This window comes from Saccostrea cucullata, unplaced genomic scaffold (assembly GCF_032062105.1).
Source record: "Saccostrea cucullata isolate Sc308-1 unplaced genomic scaffold, CSIRO_AGI_Scuc_v1 ctg16435, whole genome shotgun sequence".
NCBI lineage: Eukaryota > Metazoa > Mollusca > Bivalvia > Ostreida > Ostreidae > Saccostrea > Saccostrea cuccullata.
The window spans coordinates 1-9,958 of NW_026940980.1; the positions used below are offsets into that span (position 1 = coordinate 1).

Consider the following 9,958-nt stretch of genomic DNA (forward strand, 5'->3'; position numbering starts at 1 on the left):
CATGCTAAAGTGTGTAGTTAAATTTGTTCAAACCATGCCCCCCGGTGGTAGGGCGGGGCCAAAATGGCCGACCAAAGTTTTTAAAGATATATATAGGAAAATTCTTTAAAAATCATTTTCTAAAAAATAGCAAATCCATGATTGGTCATGGGACTACTTTTGGATTTAAACTTTACAATAAAAAACCATTTTCTACTTTTTCCTACCCTTAGTGCTCAGGTGAGCGATGTGGCCCATGGGCCTCTTGTTTTCTTTTCCTCGTGTTTTAGTTCATTCTCTTCCATCCTTCATTAATGCCCTCGCCTGTCCCTTTGAAAAAGTCTTTTTTCACAAATTTCGAAAAAGATACACTAGATAAGATATTTGACTCTATTATATTTTATTTAGATTCTGTGAATCTGTGGACATGCTGCAAAATTTTAAGTTGATCCCGCTTTCGAGGACTACAGAAGATGGGGGATGAGGCGGATGAAATGCCTATGGTGCAACAAACATGAAGTGGAAAATTAAATCTCAATCATATCCAATTTTTCTTTATTTCATCTAACATTGAAGTATGCTTTATGTAAAATATTTACAATTTACAAAAATTTCAATGAAGACTGGACTTATTTGCCTATGAAAAAGCATACACACACTAACAAAAACACCAGAAAAAATGATCATTTTCTCATACTAACTTTAACACAATTTTTCAATATGAGTGGGTCTTCGCTACATTCTTTTGAAAGATACTCCTAAAAGTTTATAATAAAATACACATTTTTGGTTTACAAAAACATGGAGCAAAGACCCACTATATATTAAAAGTACACTTTTATGACGAAACATTTGCATCGGAGAAATACTTCAATTCCATTAATTAAGTCAAGGATCATATCACTAGCAAGATTTTCAATACCCAAATTTATCATGAGCCATGTAGCGTAGTGGTTAGCGCCAGAGCTCAAATCAGTATGATTCTAGCAAATTTTTATTGCTAGAGCTCAGATCCCACGAATACCATGTTATATTTGAATAAAAGAAAAAAATTAACCTGAAGTGAGCGTTAAAAATCGGCGGCGTAAATTGAAGATATAAATTTTTACAATTTTTGGATCTGTAGCTCTCTGCTTTATCTGTCCGAATTTCCTCAAGCAGAGAGCCACAGTTCTGCAGCTACAAAATGTAGTAGTAAGATGCCACTTTCATTTCAGCATGCACAAGTACACTCATCAGTGTATATGAAACATTCCCCACCATCCACCCTTCCAAACACAGCCTTTATATACAATTTTCCTTTGGGATTGGTTGTGTGTTGTAAAATTTGCATAATGAAAGTTTTTTATCAAGTTCGATAATTAAATTATGGCCCTTTGAATAACGTAGACAAAACGATCTTTGATCTTTGCTTTATAAATATGCAAATGTTTAAACAATGTTAATGAGGAACAAGCTTATAAACTATATATAAGACTTTTCGATATTAAACTGTGAACAAACAACCCTCATGTAGGGTTTTCAGTTAATATTTAGTGTGAGTTAATCTCATTACAGGTACGGCTATGCAGAACTGATGAAAACTGTTGTTAGTCCTAGAAAGGAACTCGCCGCTTTGTTTGGTTGAGTCTCAAAATGATTGATTACTCAACAGTCAAACACGAAAGCTCAGCCGCTTTTCAACGTATTGGCCTTCCCAAACAAGTACAACACAGCAGCAAAATGCAACTTTATTATAGTATTTCGTCGTTATTATCAGTTGAAAATTAAGGTGCATACTTAAAAACAATCCTATTCAAGTTTATGTAGTAAATATTAATATTTTTACTTATTCCATCAAGTCTGTTTTTAGGAATAGACACCACATTTGGAAAAGAGTACATGTACATTTTCAACATATTTCCCATGAAATCGTAACTAAATAAACATTGATCAGGTTTGTTTACATAGACAGTACATCAAGCATATTAGACTGCAAAACACTGCAGTGCAATTATATCTTTATCTAAACGCAGAATTATTAGTTTGTAGGGAAAAAACTTCACTTAATACAAAGTTTCTTCTGGATGTTTCGAATGTATCCAAATCAGTCTTTTGTTATACATATAAAAATCAGTGAAAGTTACTGTTGTTTGATGACAACTCAGTTGTAAGTACAGTTATATATCAGAATAAATCTTTGCTAGTGCCTATCTGCTTCACACTCAATATTTGTACTCATCAATTTTATAAAAAACGAGATTTATAATTAGGCAAAACTAATTGTTTGTCAAAAATAAGCAATTTGGCAATTCAATGATTCATACCCAAAAATGTTAATAAGAATATTCCATCCAGAAATAAAATTAAACTATACTGAACTTTGTTGAAAAGTCCTTCCATATGATTACTGGTTAACCGAATTTTAATGAATTTATTTTGACTTTAATTACATTGTTGTCCGGTGCAACAAAGTGCAGTTAAATTTTTATTAATATTAGATATACTAATTTTCACGCAAATAAAAAAAAAATCCAATTGTCAGTCAAAGAGTAGTGTTGATGTGTTGCGCATACTCAAACTATAGTCGTTTGATGAAATTAAATAAAGCAACAATACATCATACTTATGTAACTTTGTCCGAAAAGTCCTTCGATATGATTATTGGTTATTAATTTTGATACATATCACACAGAAGAAATTTAATAAATTTGAAAAAAAATTTCCTCCACTCTGTTTTCTTAACCTTTTTCCAGAACACAAAAATAAAAAGATTTTTTAATCTTTTTCTCAATCAGGTTTTAATTCAACATATTTGAATTGACATTGCATTGATGTCCAGTGCACTAAAGTGTAGTTAAATTCTCATAAAGTTAAGGTGTATTAATACTCATGCAGCTAAAAAAAAAAATACGCTCATCATGCAGTCAAAAACGGTGTGTTTATTTCTTATGGATGTGTTGTACATACCCTAACTAGTCGTGCAATAAAATGAAATTAAGTAATGCTTAAATTGTAAATTATTCTGTGATATAATTTCTGGTTGTTTAGTCTGATTTAGGGCAAACTGACCATGGTTCGGACGGTTCTTGTTTTGCTTACAAGCTATAAGCTGTTGTTCCGAGTGACAGTGGTCTAGACCTGTACTATCAACTGGAAAGTGTTTTGGAACCTTTCGGGTGTTATCAATTGTCAATATATCACCAAAACACTGAATACCTCTGTTCAAACTAGAAGTTAAATTCATCAAGCGATTTTTACCATGGTTCGAACGTATCTGACCAAGGTTCGGACATGAAAATATACAGTAAACAAATGTTGTTGTTTTTTTTAGATAACAGATATGCAATATTTACAGGCTCGTAGTAGCGATCTCGAGCCCCCCCCCCCCCCTCTAAAACATAACATTTTACTTTTGAAATTTAAAATTATATAGATATTCATTGAAAGTCTGTCCCCTTCTTTTGTTGTAACATTGTTACATCGTACTGTTTTGGTAATACATTTCGGCCTTTGATAAAATTTAGAAAGTGTGACCCCGTTTCGAGTTCAGACCATTTTCTTTGGGGTCGTTGGTTTGCTTCATTTTTTAAATTTTATTTTCATTTCAAAGTTTTATCAGATAAGTTGTTAATTTATTTTGTCTGATTTCCCTCCCAAATCCTTCAAAATCGATAGTACGTGTCTGATTTCTTTCAAATACTAAATATAGAGTCGCATGACATAATAAGAAATCTCCAATAAGATTTTAATAATATCTTTCCCATTTCTGATAAAATCTGTTGGTTTTTAAATTTTATTTTAAACTAGCCCCTTTTCTTTATCTCTCTTTCCTCTTTTTTATATTCTAGTTTGTCTTTATAAGTTTCAGATATTTTTTGCGCGCTTTTGGGGAGAATTTCTCTACTTTCAAGCGTTGGTCAATCAACTACCTTTCACTCCCTAATTCTAGACACATTCTGTAGCCAATAAGTATATTTTATACACCTCCCAATCCTTTATACTCGTCTCTACAAGTGATAAACTCGCTTGATTAAAATTATTTGTTAGATTGCTGAAAATTCACTTCTAGCGACTTTATTGCCTGTAGAGACAACTACAATAGGTTGAAAGGTGGATAAAATATAAATATTGGCTACAGAATGTGTCTAGAATTAGGGAGTGAAAGGTAGTTGATTGACCAATGCTTGAAAGTAGAGAAATTCTCCCCAAAAGCGCGCAAAAAATATTTAAGAAATAAACAACGTTATTCAGTGAACATGGCGTTATGAATAGCAATAGACCGTTTCACGATAATTGCGGTACTGCTCTTTTGCAGGGCAAAATAATATAGTTTGGTGAAATATGACGTAAAAGTAATTGTTAAATATACGTCATTTAATTATCTCTCAACAAAAACTTCGCTAAACGATATTATTTTGCCCTGCAAAAGTGTAGTATCGCAGTTACGGTGAAGGGGCTAATAGACTCTTTCATGATAATATGCACGCATGCGCATAACGCTTCAGGGGTGGCAAAAGAGAAGAGTGGCAAAGATTCACGTGTACTTTGACATTAACATGAATAAAAGTTTTGCAATAAATTATTAAGTAAAATTTTGTAAATAAATTTAAATTTTCTTTTTAAGGAGCCTTTTTTTCTTTTTATTCCCAATAATATGACTGTGAAATACGTAACTAATTTCCGCAAAGCCTTGGTTACGGCAGTGTTTACATAGAGTAAGATGGCGATCCGGGAAAGTTTAAACAAGCTAAAAAAAAATTCGTTACAGCACTTAGCAGAGGAGTTGGGGTGATCTTTGAAAAAAAGACATATTGGAAATAGTCAACTCCATCCTAAATTTAAACATATCCATTCATTTCGATGGCAGCCCTCTAGATACCCCCCATTTTACCGAGGTACAGTCTGTACTACCCTTAGTCGCGGACGCTATACCCGATCTGCCATTCTCGACGATCGTCCACTTTATGGTCGATCGATAGGTACAAGGCCGGGCAGTTCACAATTGCATTTCATTTTAATCCCTCAGCTCTAGAACGGAAGGCACATTATTACTGATTGACACAGAAAACAAATAATCCCATTTTTGGTATCGTTTGAAAATAATGCACTGTATATAAATATGAATTTTCTGTCCACCGTTTTAAAACAATACATGAAGGGACATATATTTTATTTCTGTTTGGTATTATGTATGCGTGGGTTGGAGAGGCTTAATGGTCTTGGAAATAAATAAGAAAGCTGTCAAACATATTTCATCGAAGACAAAACTAAAAAAACTCTTGTCATCCTAAAAATTAATTGTTATATACAAAGCATAATCTGACTCGACAATTTGCCCCCCCCCCTTCCCTCTAGAATCATATATATATATGGCCGTCTCCAGAAAATGTCTTCTATGACTTTTACCAGTGTCTTAAGATTATATTATAGGCTAATAAATTCATATCAGTATAAATTTCAACCAACATATATTTGGGAATTGAAATATTTGTCTTTTGGATCATATATGCACACTTTGCTTTTGAAGACAGCTCAGGTGGATTGAAAATGAATTTCAAACTCAAATTTCAATCCAATGTTTTCCCCACGTCCGCGTTGATCCACTTACATGTAAATTAAATTTTTCATGTGGATTGAAATATTTCTACTGAAGCTATCTTATTAAATATAAGTGAAACAGTATATTTTAAGTCCAAAATCTTGTATTCATTGATTTGGCTACAATAAGATGCATAAATTTTTTTAAACAAATTAGAGTAAATATTAGAGTATATAATAACGACTGATTTTGGTGCATTTTCTATGACATATAAGAACAGTTTAAAAATACATGTGTAGGAACATCTTAAAAATACATAAACTCTATCTACAGATTTGTTTTCTTTGAGTTAAAAATAGTAGGCATTTATTCAAATACAAAAGCTTTTAATTTTGACAATATATTTCATGTGACCTAACTAATACATTTGCATTTTATAACCAAAAATAGAGATTGCAAACTGCAAATCCGTAATTAAGAAAATAAAAAGATTCATTCTTGAATTCACTTTTTTACATGTATAGGTAAAGTTGTTATTAAAGATTGGTTGGGGTTCACAAGGGTAAAATTCAATAAAAGTTACACATAAAACATATAAACAGCATATGCCCCCCTACATTTTTCAAGTACCCAATATACTGTAGATCACTAAATTTACGCGATTTCTTATTTTCGCGTGATAGTCATCGACTCTTGATAAGCGAGACATTATTTTCACGAATTGTGATTATTCCTCTATATAATTTTAAGGAATACTATTATACGCGAGAATTAAATTTTCGCGATCACACTCTCTCGCGTAATCACGCTAAAATTAAGTTCTCGCTAATAAAAAGTGATTTACAGTACCTTCAAATATACCTTCTAAGCATCTAACCAACATATACTCAGATACTGATACTCTCATTTCTATTTCATCAATGTGTGCTACAAAATTGACATTTTATTGAGATATTTCATTGAGTGACTTAGAATAAAATCTCTTTGTACATTTAATTTTCAATGAGTGGAACATCAAGATTTGTCAAGAAACTAGCAACTTGAAACATTTGATTTAACAAAGGTGCAAGTGAAAGTGGCATTACACCATCAAAAATATGAAAACATTTAATCCTACCTATACTTCTCTCGACATGAATGCGAACCTTTGCAATTTCTTGTGTGTACAGAATTTCATCAACTGAAAATTGTCCTTTAGTGTTGAATGGTGGAATGTTTAAAGTACAACCTCTTTCATGCAGTAAATCTCTAATTGTAAAACCTTTATCAGCCATTACATTGTCTCCTGGTTCTAATAAATCCAAAAACCCCCTATCAATAACCATCTGCCTGTCTGAAGTTTTTCCACCCCAAGCATTTGACACAAAAGAAATAACTCCAGCAGGTGAAATCCCTATCAAAAACTTCATTGTCGTATGATGTTTATAATTTGAAAAAGTTTAAATTCTGGTTAACTAAACTTGATGATTTCTGTATATATATTTCAGTACAGTCGAGAATTACTCTTAAATTTGGAAACTTTTTCATGCATTCAGGCAAACAAGATGCAATTTTTTCTCTTGAGGGAAACTTATTCAGAGCACAGAGCTCTGCATGAAGAAGGCAAATCCATGTTGTAAAGATGGAAGAAAATCTTGAAGGTGAAATTCCAAATCGTTCAGCAATATCAGTTACTAGAAGCGCAACCTTCAGACGCATAAGAACTGCCAGCAACTGGTCAATGAGAGGGAGAGTGCTTTTATTTGGCCGCTGTCTTCCTGTCTCAGATGTACCTTCACCAACCCAGTAGGTCATGCACCTTGCCTTTGGAAGTAGGAAACTGCAAAAGAAAATAAGTGGTAATGTGAGCACTGAGCTCACTAAATGGTATCACCTGCTGCCACATGTATGAGAGGAATTCCAGATAAGAGAAGGGTACCCAAAAGCATAACATACAGACATCCCAATCATTATACACCCATCCACTTTTCAAGTGGGGGGGGGGTGGGGTATATTTAAATGTATACTCGATAATTTGCCCCCCATATGAAAAGATTTTTCTGTTCTAATCATAAGAAGATACCTTCACTTTGCAAAATTTTTAAAAACTCTTTTTCTATTATAATTTACTTGATACTGTAGATCACTGAATTTTCGTGACACTTTATTTTCGCGAGATAATCATTGACTGTTTATTAGCGAGACATAATTTTCACGAATTGTTGTTTTTCCTCTATGTAATTATAAGGAATAATTTTAAACGCGAGAAAGAAATTTTCGCGAGCTCACTGTCTCGCTTAATTACGAGAAATTCTACCAGTGGCACGATTTTTGAAAACATCAAAGGAAACCGCTGGACATTATTCTCCAATAAATCACGAACGTCATCAAATAATTTTCAGATCAGAAACATGTATCAAATTAAAACAATTCAAATGCATGTTTGGCTGTAGAATGAATACTTGTTTAGACCGCATCGATGTGTCGTCTTTGTAAGAAATAAACACTGTAAATTTCATTAAGTTTGCTGATGAAGTCGGTTTTTATAGCTAAGCGGGGCTATTCCACGGACCTCCCTACACATTAAACAATGTGATTTTAGCAGTAAAACAGGAACATGATTTTGTTATTGTATATTTATTAAAATAAATCAATACATATAACGAACAAATTTGTAATTTATGAAGGCTATTTTTAATGTAACAAAAACTAAGATCGTCTGCATTCCATACACAGGTAAGCAAACAAATTTTACCTCTGGTGTTAAATGGAACAGCATAATCGAGACATGGTGACCTAATTCATTTCTCTTTAGAGGAAACGATCAGCCGTATTTATCGATCTTGGTAGAATAAAAATAAAGTCCTTGTTGTCGTGGATGATGCAGAATAACCTCCTCGGTCTCGAAATGTTGTTTGAAATATAAAAGCCTCGGCTAACACCTCGGCATTTATCTTTCAAACAATATTTCTCGACCTTGAAGAGAAGTTTCTCGACCTTGAAGGTTATTCTGCAACATTCACGAAAACGCAGACTTTATTTCTTAAATACAATCTCGCGAATAAAACGTGATTTACAGTATTACATGCCTTTGTATCAAATATAGAATGCCCATTTAAGAATATATTAATAAAAAAATACTCTACTTGTACAGCCAGAGGAAAACAGCAAAGCTGGGCAATCCGGTATAGAATCTAGTTGCAACATCATCATCTTTGATTTTGTTCACACCCCATTGCAGTTTGTGAAGCTTTTCCTTCAAAAGTATGTTTTCCTCCTTCAACAAAGTATTTTCTTGAAGAAGAGGATCTGGGTCACACTGTGAACCTAAATGTATATATTGAGTAGTACAATGCAATTGGTCTCCACCACATTAAGACATACAGATTTTGTATGTGTGTAAGAAATAATATTGATTTCATTAATTAAAGTTACCAGCAACTTAAATGTCATCATCTAAAATCATTATCAATATAAGAATTCAAAATATGATATTTACATTGAATCTACATGAACTTTGCTTAAACAGTAAAACTTGTTTAGTATGAACACAGATATTGAGAATTCATGGATGTAACAAAGTTATCTTGGATCCCCAGCTATTTAAATTTAACAAATTCCTTATACGGCTACATGTATACAAAATTGCAGATATAGCGAACATCACAAATGTTAAATGCAGGGCAAATGTAAATGTCAGACATGAAAATCAAAAATCACACATTGAAAAAGTTGGCAATTGCTATAAGTCTTCCATTAATTGTAACTTAGCCAAAGGATAATACAGACATTTTGAAGTAAAACAAAATATCAAATTTAAATGATTTGCAGACAAGGCAAGGAGTTAAAGGGTATGTAAATATACATGATATAAGCACCGAAATATTATTTTTTGAATGACATCTCATAATGGCAACAGTGTGTGCAAATAAGTAATTTTCATAACATGCTGATGCACGTTACTCAATATCGCTGCAGTTGTGAGACTTCTTTTTAAAAAAAAAAAAAATCTGGTGCTTAAATGTGTGCCGAATTCAAAGTGAACACTTTTGGGGAAAAAAACCCAATCCAAACCTTCATCAGCTGTTATGACTACACCTATATCAATGTCATCCTCTTCAGGATATACCTTGACATTGTACAGTTTTCCTGGGGATGTCTGCAGCTCTTCTGGGAAACTGTAGCTGTGCATTCTTACAGATGCCTCTAATCTGCATCTCTCCAAATGTTCTTGCTTTACAGCTGCTTCCTCAAAAGTCTACAGGAAAAAAAATTACAACTTACAATAATATTACAAATAAAAATTAACTTTATTTTGTATATAAAAAAAGGGGTAAACCTGATGTTCAGCTTTTTTTCCATTAAGATTTTTTTTGACTTGTGTATTGGCCTATATACAAATTCAATGCACATTTCGACAAACAAAAACTTTTCATGCTTATAGTACAATAACTGTATAATATAGAGATGCTGTTATAT

The 9,958-nt window shown here is 32.7% G+C and overlaps 1 long non-coding RNA gene across 1 annotated transcript; it reads right to left on the bottom strand.

The window, feature by feature from the left end:
* Positions 1–6,329: 6,329 nt before the first annotated feature.
* Positions 6,330–9,637, bottom strand: LOC134256755 (uncharacterized). Its single transcript, XR_009989781.1, has 3 exons — positions 9,554–9,637; positions 8,626–8,806; positions 6,330–7,319 (listed from the first exon to the last, which is right to left on the bottom strand). It is a non-coding gene; the product is annotated as an uncharacterized LOC134256755 (long non-coding RNA).
* Between the last annotated feature and the right edge of the window lie 321 nt (positions 9,638–9,958).